Genomic DNA, 14,597 nt, shown 5'->3' on the forward strand with positions numbered 1-14,597 from the left:
TTAATGATATGGTTTTTTTGTTTAAGTACAAATGCTAAATTTATTCAGTTCAAATCTAGCTAGGTCATAGCCCAAGCAGCCCTACTACTGCCTACAGTGTTCTTCCAGTGGGTGTATTTTCTCTACATGGTGAGCAAAAGGCACATCAAACATTGACAGGGTTCCACTGGCCTTGGGTAAGAACTCAAGATGTGCAGTTGGCTGGCTGTGTGGGGAAATTGGCAGAAAGCCGGATGCCCCTACTGAACCACAGGGATGAGTCTGGGTAGAAGGCAGAGTAAGGGCTAGTCCTTATGGTTTCAACATGTGGAGCCCCATGGGAAGCTGTTGCTTCCCTGCTGTCTGTCCTGAGTGCTGCCTGAGTCCAAAGGCCTGAGATCCACAGAGGCAGTGTGTGTCTTTAAGAACAAAGAGTGGGAGGGACTGGGGATGAGAAAGTACAATAAAAAACAAGAGATGCTTTTCTACTTCTGGAAGTAGGTGGAGAAAGGATAAAGACAAGAAATCTGTATTGAGGCATGGACGTGGACAGTGTTTGCTTTGTGTGCGCAGTGCTAGCCAGGGGCTCCCAGCAAACAAAGCCCTGCCTGATTTCTTTTCTCCTCTGGTCCTGTGCTGTCAGTGTAACCCACACTCAGGCTTATGCCAGGGCTATGTTCGCCTCCCACCCTCCTCTTCACGGCGTGCCAAGAACACACAGATGGCATTTGCAGGATTCAACAATAGCAGAGGTGAACCCAAGGTGCCTACCAGTTTCTTATGCCCAAAGAATTCTTACTGTATGAAACAGGTTCTGTGTTATAGAAAGGTCAGGAGAGCACTTTAGGTAACAGGAGAGTGTTAGCAAAAATCTGAGCTTTTTAAAATTAAAAACTGTGTGTGTGTGCGTGTGTGCTGTGCATGTGTTATGTGGGAAGGTAGAAGTCAGAGGAGTTTGTCCTTAACTTTTCCCATGTATGTTCCAGGGACCAAACTCAAGTCATTAGACTTGGAACTGAACCCCCTACTCACTGATGCAACTCCTGGCCCTTAAAAGGGAGGGGGGTTGTGCATGCTTAGCCTGTGCTTTACTGCTGAACTCCATCCCAAGCCCTTGAGCTGTCGACATATGCTGATATCTCAATGCTTCTGAACTATACTTAATGCAGTGCTGGGAATTGAACCCAGGACCTCATGAATGTTAAGGAAACACTCTACCACTGAGCTATATCCGCAATCTTAACACTTGACCTTAATTTAATAACTTAAGTAGGGCTCCCTCCATTATCTTCTTTCTGTTCTTCCTTGGGATGTGCTAGTCCAAAATCCATTTCCCCTGCGCATTGTTGTAAAACATGTTTCCCCTAATTACACAGAGGAGCTCTGGCCCAGGATTGCTCGGGGTGCGATGTTCAGTGTAGCGTGGAAGGGCATGGCCCTCAAGTCAGGCAGACTGGCTCAGAAACCAAGATAAGAGTCCAGAGATATTATCTGTAGCTGTGGAAGAAGAAACAAAGGTGTAAACGGCATCACTGAGGAGTGATAAACCTTGGCAAAACCTTGAAGCAGTTGGGGACATAAAAAGGAAATGTGGTTAATATATAAGTGAATAAAAATATTATTAGGGTTGGCAGTGTGGCTTAGAGGCACTGGGTTCAAACCCCAGCCCAGACGGGAGAGACAGTGTGTTTTCAACAGATATTTACCATGTGCCAAACACTGTTCTAGACATAAATATGCCAAAAACACAAAACAAGTGACTGTACTAGTTATTATGGTAACAAACCTTGACAACAATGATGACATGCCTTGGGGAGCAGGTTTAGAAGAGGGGAGCCATGGCCAGAGGTATGGCCTGGGATTGTTTTTCCTCATGAGTCCTGCTGTGCACCTTGATTTAAAGTTTTAAACATTTTAAATTATTAACTATTTATGAGCTGTATGGTGGTTTTTTCTTTGTTGTTCTTTTTCTAGTTTATCGAGACAGTGTCTCACTTCATTGCTTAGACTAGCCTTGTCTAAGCCTCCCAAGTGTGGGGTTTACAGGGGTGCGCCATCACACCCAGTGCCCCCTAGGGATATATCATCACACCCAGTGTCCTCCCACCCCTGTGTGTGTGTGTGTGTGTGTGTTACTGATGACTAAACTCTGAACTTAGGGACAAGTATTCTACCGCCAAATACCTCTGGCACCTCAAATTATTTATTAGAGGAGAACTTGGTAGGAAGTGGGCATGTGGGTGACCTCTCCCTTCTGTATATCTCTCCATGGTATGTCTTGCAGCTAATGGTCTTACACTGAGACCTCCATCATCGGGGCTGGCCTGATCAAGTGACTTCTCTTTGCCTGCTTCTCTCTATCTGATGCAAATAGGCTCGTGTAAAATTTCTCCGGTGTCCTAGAAGGACGGGATTTCATTGTGGGACCTCTGGAAGGACCTCCAGCTTCTTGGAAGAACACTGGTCAGGGCACAGGATGGAGGTTGGTAAATCACGTGTCTACCAGGGTGAAGCTGGATGGCACAGTCTCTACCACTGCAAAGGTGCCCAGACAGACACCGAATCATGACACAGCATGCATCTGGAGTGTACTGTGCAGTTGTTGGTGGCATCTGTACTGCTCACTCCTGGAAAGAAAGGGTAATTTGCTGTCCTGGCTGCATCGTTGCCCCAGATTTCATAAGAAGGCTTTTAATCCCTAAAGCAAGGAAGGCCTCCAAACGAGGTGCAAGAACAATTATGTGTTATAAAAGAAAGAAAAGAGATAACTGTCTGGAATCGGGATGTAATTAACAGGAAAATACTTAAAATATCTGCATAACAGAGCAAGGAAGATTGCCAGGGACCATTGGCAGGTCTCCTCTGTGAGCCCATACATAGACAAACACAGAGGCTGCAGGCAGTCAGTGTGGTACGTGTGTTAGGGGTGGCACAATGATGCTCTGGTAGATGTCTGACAGCTCCAGAGAGGAGAATCTGGATTTGCAGTGGTTGCCAATTTCAATTCTATAAATACTTCCACCTTGGTCAATTTCAAGCTACCCGATTGAAGTTGCTGGACATGGAGCTGGGAGAGAAGCAGTCAGTTCTCAGCAGTGCCTGGGAGCTGCTGGGTCCAGCCAGGTTCCAGCACTGTGGTTCTCTTCAAAACCAGGGTCCTCATGTCATCTGGCCTTAGCCTTATGGGTATTGCTTGAACTTTTATCCCAGAACCCATCACATCTCCCAAATAGAACTGTCTATCTCGATATGGAACTGTACTAAGAGCCATGCTGGCTTCCCAGATGTCCTAGGTCTCTCCAGAGGTGAATAAAGCACTGAAGGTCCCGGGACAAAGGAAGTAAAGACGCAGGAGAGCTGAAGACAGGTGTTTACTGAAGCAGAGAGCACACTGTCAGGAAGGGTGGGGTTTCCAGAGCTGGCAGAACATTTAGTGGGCGCTAGGCTGGCCTTTTATAAAGTACCCTCTCCTCTTCTGATCCTCTTTTCTCTCTCACGGCCCCCGTCGGGGGAGATGAGGAAGGCAGAAGTTCCGCTGCAGAGCAGTTCAGCTGTTATGGAGGAATGTTAGCACTTCCCCTCCGCCCCCCCCCCCCCCCCCACTGTGGGCTCTTCCCCAAGAACTCACAGAACCAGGTCCATTTGCCCACAACACAGTATACCAAATTCTGAAATGACAAGTTTTGCCAAAGGAGATTACTGGCAGGGCAGCCAGTGAACTCAGGTTTCAAATCCACTTCTGGGAGGGTGGGGTTTGGGGCTGTTTATATCTTCAGGTGTGGGGAAAGGTGAGAGGCGGCTAACCAAGAACTGATAAAGCAGGTATTCAGGAACTGTGAGCAGGTAGTTTCCTGCTACCCTGTCATTTGTCTCTTTGCAAAGTTCACAGCACAGAAATTCTGGGACTGTCCTTTCGGTGTTGGTTTTTTTTTTCCCCTTTCCAAAATCGACACAATGGTTGGCAAGACCACTGTTTATTCAGAAAGCAGCTAACAGGATGCTGTAGGCCTGTCTGTTAAGATTCAGGCAAACTACTACCAGCCACAGGAACCTTTAGACCAGCAGGAGGAAGGACCCCCTCACCTCTGACTGCCGGCGGAGTTCATCACCCGGGGTCTTTGGCCCTTGAATGAACCCTCCTACCCCAACAGGGAGCCCTCCCTTGTTAGTCTTCGGGCGGGTGCTTTCCTTTGGAACTCCTGGCCTCTTTTTTCTCTCTCTTTAAATCCTCTGTACTGGAGCCAGTGGGGCTAAAAGCCAGGTCCTGTGGGGCTTGATGCTTATATGGAGAGGCCCCTTTAAGCAAAAGAGTACAAAATTACAAATATTCAGCGACTAGTGCTCAAGGCCCGGGGCTGGAGCTCCACCCACTTCCACGAGGCAGTTCTGGGAAGCAAAGAGATTGTTTACAGGTGGGGACTAGCTCATCAGGAGGTGCCGCCCCACCTCCTCTTCCTCTCCCCCTTTGGATAAGGAAGTCTTAGAATGCTCCTTCCATTTCTCTCAAGACTGATACTAGAAGTCATTGTTCCCGCCTTCTAAAGGAGTCGCTTTATTCTGCATTGCTCCTTCTGTGTCCTAGCCTCCTGTCTTGAAATCCCCGGTTCCCTCCCTCCCCCATCTCCTTTCCCACTCCACCCCAACTCTCTTTGAGCCGACTAGACCAGTCCGGTCAGTGCGAGAGACCTGTGAGGAAGAACCAACGTGGGTAAGAAGTGACCTCTAGTGGTCAGTCGCAAAGGTCACCGGTGTACTATGGCTCTTACCAGTGCCTGCCCTCAAGTGGAGGAAGAGTGTTGCTGGCGGCCAAAGCAGGTTTTGAGTTTGAGGCCAGCCTGAGTTGCGCAGTAAGATCCTGTGTCAAAGATAAGATAAAGGCCCGGGAGATGCCTCAGTGGGTAAAGTAAAGCGCTTGATGTACAAGGGTGAGGACCTAAGTTTAGATCCCCAGTACCCAGGTCAAAACCAGGAGTGAAGAATGCGCCTGTCACTCAAAGAATGGGTGGGTGGGGAGGCAGGCATCTCTGGGGACTCTGACTAGCTTGTCTAGCTAGTGATTGTGAGCTCCAGATTCAGCAAGAAATACTGTTTAACAGCAATAGCGTGAAGCTTGGTGTAGTGACATACACATTTGATCCCAGCACAGGGAGTTGGGGCGAGGCAAGAGGATCTCTGAGTTTGAGGTCAGCCTGGTTTACACAGGCTAGTCATGGCTATAGAGGGAGACCTTATCTTAAAAAACAAAACAGGTGAAGAGTGATAGAGAAAGACATCTGGTATTAAAACCCAGCATTAACACGTGCATGCGTGCGCGCGCGCACACACACACACACACACACATCAAAGAGAGAGAGATGATTAAAACCAGACTGGCAGAAGTTTAAAACCAATGGTATTAACGTTACTATGTTATCTACTTTGGGGACAGGGGACATGTATTGTGGAAACATTTGCAGTTGGGTTTCTGGGTTGCTAGTATTTGTGTTTGTTGGTCTTGTTTTGTTTTTTAAATAATTTATTTAACTTTATTTCATGTGAGTTGGTGTGAAGGTGTCAGATTCCCTGGGACTGGAGTTACAGACAATTGTGAGGTGCCATGTGGGTGCTGGGAATTGAACCCAGATCCTCTGAAAGAGGAGCCAGTGCTCTTAACCTCTGAACCATCTCTCCAGCCCCATGGTTTTGTTTTTATATTGCCGATAAAACCAAGGACTTTATGCATGCTAGGCGAGCTCCCTGCCGCTGAGCCACAACCACTGCACCGTCTTAGTTTTATCATCTTTAACCCAAAGCCCATTAAGCTTAGTATCCTTACGAGTGAAATGGTAACCATCATGGGCATCTTCTAAATGGAGGCAAAGATGGATTGAAAGAGCACACGTAAGGTGTAAGGAGAGGGTTAGTGAGTGATTGGTACTCGGTAAAAATTACTTCTCAGTCCTTCCTTTGGATCCAAAATGTATAGAGGGCGAAGAAGGAAGAAAGGGATAGGACCGATGGAGGAGAATGAGTTTGGATTTTAGTACAGGTAGGCTGTGGAGGGTAAGGTGACGTCTAAGTCTGTTCAGCCCAGGATGAGAGAGCATCTCCCAGGAAACTGTACACTCATACATGCAGACTCCCTCACACAAACCTTCACAAGCATGCGCATAGCCTACGGGTCTGGCAGTTTTCCCAGAGCTCTAAACTCATTTGTAGTAGTTTGAGAAGTCACACTAGGAAACAACAAGATGGCTCAGCATGTTAAGGTACTTGCTACCAAGCCTCAAGACCCGAGTTCAATCCCCAGCTACACATGGTACAAGGAGAGATTGTTTCACCTTCACACATGAGCCGTGGCACATGCATGCCGTTCCCCCAAGAAAAATAAATGTAATTTTTTTAATTAAAGAAAAATTAAATACATCTGAGAAATATGTGCAGAGGGCAGTTTTCAATGGATTCTGACTCCAGTTGGTCACTACAGACGTGTGCCCCTTTAGACAAGTCCCTTTCCTTATTCTCTCTCTCTCTCTCTCTCTCTCTCTCTCTCTCTCTCTCCCTCCCTCCCTCCCTCCCTCCCTCCCTCCCTCCTTCTCCCTCCCTCCCTTCCTCCTTCCCTCTACCTCTTAAAAGACAAGGGAGGAGCTGAGGGCGGGGCTCAGTTGATCAACCACTTGCCTAACCCTGGGTTTGATCCCCAGCCGGGCATAAACCAGGCATGGCAGCCCATATCTGTGATCCCAACACGTAGGAGCCTGAGGCAGGAGAATCAGAAGTTGATTGACACTGTGCTCACCTCAGCAGCATATGTACAAAACCTGGAACAATACAGAGAAGATTAGCCTGGTGCCTGTGCAAGGATGACTTGCAAATTTGTGAACTGTTCCGTATATTTTTTAAAGGGAGTTCACAGTGATTCTTAGTTCTGTAGTGAGAAAGAGGTCAACCTGAGTTACGTGCAACTGGGTCTCAAAAAAACAAGTGAAGAGGGCCTGGAGAGATGGCTTCGCAGTCAAGAGCACTGGCTGCTCTTCCAGAGGATCTGGGTTCTGTACACAGAACTCATATGGTGGCTTGTAGCTGTGGGTGGTTCCAACCCCTGGGGATCTAACACCCTCTTCTGGCCTCCTTGGGCACTGTATGCCTGTGATGCCTAGACATCCATGGAGACAAAATATCCACACACAAAGTATAAAAAAATATCAATTTTTTTAAAAAAAGGTGAAGATTAAACTGATGTAAAGTTGCCCGATGCAGGATAAGAAACTTAACTATATTTGTATTTCAGAGAAACAATGATTTTTTTAAGTATTAGTGTATACCGAGTGTTGATCTTAAGAATTATCACATTAATCGTTATACTGAACATATCTGCATTTTAAAAGTATTATTTACCTAAAATTTAAATTCAGTGGGGTGTGTTCTGTATTTTTCACTGGCTAGATCTGGAAACCCTACACATGGTTTCTTTGGTCTTTTTTTTTTTCTTTTTTTCAATTTTTTTAAAAATATTTATTTATTTATTATGTATACAATATTCTGTCTGTGTGTATGCCTGTAGGCCAGAAGAGGGCACCAGACCCCATTACAGATGGTTGTGAGCCACCATGTGGTTGCTGGGAATTGAACTCAGGACCTTTGGAAGAGCAGGCAATGCTCTTAACCTCTGAGTCATCTCTCCAGCCCAGTCTTTTTTTTTTTCTTAATGATTTATTTATTTTTTATTTTATGTGTTTGAATGTTTTTCCTCACTTATGTTTGTGCACCATGTACATGCCTGGTGCCACAGAGGCCAAAAGAGGGCACTGGATCCATTACAACTGGGGTTGCAGACCATTGTAAGCCACCATGTGGGTGCTGGGCACAGAATCTGAGCCTCAAGTCCTCGTTTTATGCATTGTTATTGTTGGTTATTGGTCCTAGGGCCTGAACCAAGGGCCTCCCAACAACTAAGCTTTTTCTCTAATCCCACTGAACGACAGCTCTGTGGCAATTCAGGCCTTGATTCAAGGGCTATAGTTTTTATGATGAGGAGTCCTAATGACAGGGAATGGAGAGTTGCTTAAGCTAGAAATTCTGGAGGTCACATGACTTTTTTTTTTTTTTCAATACAGGGGCCTGAAGCAGAGCCTGCTAGGCAGGTCCTCTACCACTGACCTGCATGCCCAGCCTTTCATATTTTCAGACAGGACTTTGCTAACTTGCCTAAGCTGGCCTTGAACTCACCATGTCCTCCAGGCTGGCCTCAGCCTCAGGTAGCAGGGCTCATGATGTATATCACTCCTGTGACTAACTTAAAGCAGTTTAGTGGGCACTGTTGGATTCTGGGTAGAAAGGGTAACTGGGTCCCTGTGTTGGTCCAAAAGCTTCTCTTTGGTCACTAGAGTGTGAATGCCAGATTCCTTGCTTCTCTGTCACTCTACAGTCATCAGTGGCATCCCCAGGGACTTGTCTAGGCAACCCTTGTGACCTGGGACCCTGTTGCTGTGGACCTACAGCACAGCCCTGAGTCTATCATCCATGCCAGCCATGGCAGGGCGCCAACTCGCACCTCTAATTGGTGCTGGAATGAACATCCTGCCGACCCTTCCTCCAGCTCATGTCTTTGAGTGGCTGCCACGCGGTGGAGGCTGTACCTGATCCTCCTCTTTGGTAAGGGTTTTCATCTTCTTGCACTGATCTAGACCTCGTTCTATAGTCCCTGGCTCTCAAGAAATTCAAAAGCCACTGTGTCAGAGATACCTGAGAGGCTTGTTCAAGTAAGACTCCTGCATCTCTTCAGAGCTGACGAAGGAAAAGTGCCTAGAGATGTTCCTGGGTGAGTGTGTATGTATGAGTGTGGGTGTAATATGTGGATGGGAAGGTGTGGGGGGCATATATGCGTATGTGTGTATGTGGGGGGTATGTGTGTGTGCATGTGTGTGTATGTGTGTGTGCACGTATGTATGGAGGCATATATGTGTGTATGCCTGGGGTATATATGTGTGTGAGAGAGTGTTTACGTATGTAGGGAATATATGTGTCTGTGTAAGTGTGAGTGTATATGTATGTGTGTGTGTGTGCGCACGCGTGCGTGTGCGTGCATGTATGTGTATCGCTGAGGATTGTGCTAAGTGCATACTTTCTAGTGATAAGCCACACTTCTGCCCACCCCTACCCCGTAATACTCACCTTAATGAGAAAGCCATGACTTCCTGGTCCTTTACTTCCTGTCTGGCACCTTTCCAGAAAGGCCTGCGTCCGGGGAATGTGGGGCAGATGGGTCACTATTCTTAGAACTCTTAAACTAAGACTGCCTCTCCGCTGGGCCCAAGCGACTTGTGAAAGCCCTATGCTTTCAGGGCTTGCGGTGGAATCCAGGATCCTCCACATACAAAAGAGGATATGCTGCTGGCCCTCCCCAAGCCCTGAACTCTGCTAACAGTCCAGGCCAGCCATACGCTTAGGCTTAGGTTAACTACTGGACTCAATTGTTAGCAGGAAGATAATTTTCCTTTCCCCCCGATTCTAGGACGGGGACTGGCCCGGGGCTTAGATGACTTTGGGCAGTCACATCACTTCTCTGATTCTCCAAACGGGGCACCACCACACTACCATTTTCTTGTTGGGAATCCCTCCTTGTCGGCTGAAGGCCCTCTACAGGGTTCGCCAGCTTCCTTATTAGTTTCTCTAGAATGACTAGAGCCATTTCCACCTTGGAGTTGGGAGAGTTGTCATCAGAGCATCCCGCCCCTCCCACGCCCCGCCGCCCCAGGAGATACTGGAACTTTGTAGAGTTACTTCAGCAGTCTTCCATAGAGGGCAGTAGAGGGACTTGAGAAGACACCTTTCAGGTTGGAGCCACCATAATTGGTTTGGATGGAACTGGTATTTCAAATACTTAGTACACAATAGCTACTCAATAAATACTTGCTTAATACACTGCTTCAACATTTTAATATTAAAACTGTCAAGCATACACAGAAGTTAAAAGGATAGCCGTTAAAAGGGTAATCCGTATAACCCTAGGTGGATTCAGTAAATGTCAGCTAACTTTTACTGCGTTTCATTCTGTTACTTTACTGTTTGTATTGCCGAAGAGCGCACCCAAGGTACACTCTCCCACTGAGCCAGGTCCCCAGCCCTGTTTCTGCTGACTCATTTGATAGCTGCAATTGTCATGACGCTTAACCCCTACATGGTTTGCTGGCATCGCTTGAGAATTAGGGCATTCTTCCTTCGTAACCGCAACACCATTATCACCCCTGTGAATAATCAACTATTGTTTCCTAATATTATCTAATATCTGGGTATAGAAATTGTTGATAGTGCCCTACCCATGTCCTCATGGCCTACATAGAAGTTACCCATAAACAGTTCCCAGAGAGCGAGTAACTTCCTGTGTGTTTTTAAGCTGGTTCACCAGGCAGGCTGGAAGTGCTGGAGAGTCATTGCCTCCCAACCAAAGATGGGAAGACACTGATGGCTAGTGGCCCAGGCTCCTTGCCCTGCCTGAACTGACTGTGGACTGTGTCACACAGAGCTCATTGAAGGCTCCACGGTAGTCATTCGCCCACTAGCACGGCCGCTGGAGTTCTCTCCTCTCCCCGTCTTACTTATGATGCCTCCTGAGATGGTTGTTAGATGAACTATTTGCTCTCAAAGCTTTATCCTAAGATCCCAAACCCAAAGGCATCAGACCTTTGCAAAAAGTCACTCTTAAAAGTTATTTATATTGAACTGGAGAGATAGCTCAGAGGTTAAGAGCACTGACTGCTCTTCCAGAGGACCCAGGTTCAGTTCCCAGCACCCACATGGTAACTCGCAACTGTCTATAACTCCAGTTCTAGGGGATCTGACACCCTCGGACATACATGCAGACAAAACACCAATACACATAGAATAAGAATAAGTGAATCATTAAAAAATGGTTCTTTAAGTGTTATTTATGCCTCTATGTGGGTGTGTGTAGGTACCTGTTGGGGGCAGAAGAAGGCATCATATTCCTTGGAGCTAGTGCTAAAGGTAGTTCTTAGCAGCCTGACACGGGTGCTTGAAACCAAACTCAGGTCCTCTGCAAGAACAACAAGCACTCCTAGCCTAACCATCTCTCCAGCACTGCTGAAAACCATTTTTAAATAATAATAGTAGAACACACTGCCCTTGTTTCCATTGAGAACACACTCCATGCTTGCTTGGGGTGAGAGGGTTGTACCCAGCCCACAGGAGCAATTCTAGATGATGATCCTTGCTTGAACAATGCTGGAGCAAGGCTGGGCCATGCCCGGTCTATCTTCATAACAATAATAATTACAGCTTATGAAGAGGCTACTGTACAGCAGCTTTGCATGCTCCATTTCACTTAATCCTCATAGTGACTCTATAGGGAGGGTGCTGGATAGTAATTCTATTGTGTTCATCAGGAACAAAAGGCTCCTAGGGGTTAGATAACTTTTCAGAGTCACACAGTCAGTAAGAAATAGGTCTCTGGTGTGGTTACCCAATGTGTTAAAATACATGGAAAGAGCCAAGTGTGGTGGTATGCACCTGTAATCCTAACATTTGGAGTGGGGCCAGGAGAAACAGGAGTTAAAGTAGCCACAGCTACATAGTGAGTTCAAAGCCAGCTTAGGCTATGTGAGACCTTGCCTTAAAATAATAAACAAATGACCACTAAACAAAGATGAGGAGAGTTGAGGGTGTACCTCAGTGGTAGAGTGCTTGCCCAGCATATATAAACTCTGGGTTTGATTCCCAGCAACAGAAAAGGGGGATTGTGGATAATCATAAACATCCTTCTATTTTTTAGTGAATGGAAACAATAGTACTTGGCAGATAAAATATCCATTAGTAATACTACCATAAAAGATGAGTGTTTGGGGGTGGGGCTGTGTGCATGCACGTGCATGAGTGTCCATGCATGTATGGAAGTCAGAGGACAGCCTTGGGTCTTGGTCCCCATCTTCCACCTTGTTTGAGGCAGGGGCCTTTTTGGAATTCTTTGGTCTCTTCCCCTCATCTCAACCTCCCATCTCCCTGCAGGAGTGCTGGGTTTCAGCTACTAAGTCAGGCTCTTACGTGGGCTCTGGAGAGCTGTACTCAGGACTTCACACTTACACAGCAAGTAACACCCGCTGAGCCACTTCTTGAATCCAACTTGAGTATTTTCATCAATAAAATCAGTTTAGCTCATTCTTGATGTCTCATGCAATGGTTCCTCCATCCAGAGAGAGCCTCGAGGCGCTAAAACCGTCTCTGGTTGCTTAGCACAGCTTCAGCACTGAGCTCAGGTTACTGATGATTAAAAATTTTCCAGAATTAAGTTATGTGAACTCTCCGAGTGTTAGGATGATTGTGAAAGCCAAACCTGTCCTTAGACGTGTTCCGTCACAGTTCTCCAGCTATCAGATCGTCAGGCTCTGCCATCTCAGTCGAGAGTGACAGTGTGGGGTGAGATGGCTATAGGGTTCTGCACAAGTTCAGGCTTCCCTTGAGCAATACATCCCTGTTAGTAATATCCGGCCCCACCTAGTAACCTAGGTACACAGAAAAGCTGAGATCTTGTGAAGATGCCATTCCCAATTACCATCTTCTCAAAGAATCCAGAAAGGGAGACAGACTTTGCACCCAGTTTATCTCTGTTACTTGACACCACTGTCATAAAGTGTTCAAATCCAAGCATTATAAAGGATCATAACAGGGAAATAATTCAGGGTTCCTGGGCAGAGGAAGAGTCAGCTGAGGAGGTCAGCTGCTCGGAGCTCAGTAGGTGAGTGACATGCTTGTCTTTTATAGAAAGTGAAGTCCAATGAAGGGGCTTGACTTCGAGATATTGAGATATTGAGATATTGTGTTCGTCCCCTTCACAGAGTAGGGTGAAGCCTCACACTCTTTTTTTTTTTTTTTTTTTTTTTGATTTTCGAGACAGGGTTTCTCCTTAGCTTTTTGGTTCCTGTCCTGGAACTAGCTCTTGTAGACCAGGCTGGCCTCGAACTCACAGAGATCCGCCTGCCTCTGCCTCCCGAGTGCTGGGATTAAAGGCGTGCGCCACCACTGCCCGGCTAGCCTCACACTCTTGATGGTTTTTTGTTTGGTTGGTTGGTTGCTTGCTTTTTCAAGACAAGGTTTCTCTGTGTAGCCCTGGCAGTCCTGGAACTCTCTCTGCAGACCAGGCTGGCTTTAAACTCACAGAACTCTACCTGCCTCTGCCTCCCGTGTGCTGGGACTAAAGGTGTGCACCACCACCACCCAGCTCACTCTTGAGTATTTATTTATTAAGGACCTATAGTGGGGTATGCTTGAAAAAAGTTACTGTTTTATCATCTTTTTTCTAACCCTCCTTGTTTCCTTGGTGTGCTAGAGACTGAAGCTGGAGCGTCACGCAGGCTATGGCAGTGCTCTCTCACTGAGCTGCTAAGAAAACTTCACTAGTGATCAGATTCTGAAATTATCACTTTTTAATTTATTTATTTTGGTTTTTTGAGACAGGTTTCTCTGTGTAACAGCCCTGGCTGTTCTGGAACTTACTCTGTAGACCAGGCTGGCCTCAAACTCACAAAGATCCACTTGCCTCTGCCTCCAGAATGCTGGGATTAAAGGCGTGCGCCACCACCACCCGGCTAATCATCACTCTTTTTATTGTATTTATTATTATGGCGTGGGGAAGTGGGCTCATGCAGGCTACGGCACACATGTGGAGGTCAGAGGACAACTTTCAGAAGTTTGTTCTCTCTTTCTCTCTTACATGGGATCCGGGGATCAAACTCAGGATGTCAATTTTGCATAGCAAGCATTTTTATCTGCTGAGCCATCATTTCACTGGTGCTAAGGTCGTCACTCTCTCTCTCTCTCTCTCTCTCTTTTTTTTGTTTTGTTTTGTTTTTGTTTTTTGATACAGGGTTTCTCTGTAGCTTTGGAGCCTATCCTGGAACTAGCAACTAGCTCTTGTAGACCAGGCTGGCTTCAAACTCACAGAAATCCGCCTGCCTCTGCCTCCCAAGTGCTAGGATTAAAGGCGTGTGCCACCACTGCCTGGCTGAGGTCATCACGCTTATAGAGTGACAGAGATACTTTGGGCAAGAAGATTTCAATGACAAATTTTTCAGTTTAGTAGAAACTGCATCTTAAGGTTGGTAGGGGCCTTCCTGTCTGGTGGGAAGCACTCTTGCTCCTGTTGGGACAGGACTAGAGCAAGGGAAGAGTGAAAGAGCCCCAAATTAGTCAGAGATATGTTCCTGCTCTTGAGAGTTAATATTGATGGTAAGGGGACAAAATACCAAGTCGCTAAGGCTAGCGGAGGGACAAAGAACTAGAAGAGACAAGAAGCATCTTTTGAAGGGGAAGAATATTTATTTAGGCAGAAGAGTGGTTGTGAGTGTAGCCTTGGCAGTCTTGGGTTTGAATACTGACCATAACATTTATTGACTTTGGGCAAATGTATTTGGCAAATTGTGTCATTGCATCAACAGGTTGGTTGTTGCTGAGTATGGTGGCACACACCTGTAATCCCAGTGTTTAGGAGGCTGAGCTAAGAGCATCATAAATTTCTGTATACTCAGTTTGGGCTGTCTACAAAGACTCTGGCTCAGCATTGTGGGGTGGTGGTACACACCTTTAATCCCAGCACTCGGGAGGCAGAGTCAAGTGGATGTCTGTGA

General features: G+C 46.4%; 1 protein-coding gene and 1 non-coding gene across 2 annotated transcripts in view; both read left to right on the forward strand.

The window, feature by feature from the left end:
- Positions 1-14,597, forward strand: part of Tmigd1 (transmembrane and immunoglobulin domain containing 1) — a 53,024-nt gene that overhangs the window by 26,516 nt on the left and 11,911 nt on the right. The gene's annotated exons all lie outside the window — the stretch shown is intronic.
- Positions 6,750-6,856, forward strand: LOC130878933 (U6 spliceosomal RNA). Its single transcript, XR_009057539.1, has one exon. It is a non-coding gene; the product is annotated as a U6 spliceosomal RNA (small nuclear RNA).

Source organism: Chionomys nivalis, chromosome 7 (assembly GCF_950005125.1).
Source record: "Chionomys nivalis chromosome 7, mChiNiv1.1, whole genome shotgun sequence".
NCBI lineage: Eukaryota > Metazoa > Chordata > Mammalia > Rodentia > Cricetidae > Chionomys > Chionomys nivalis.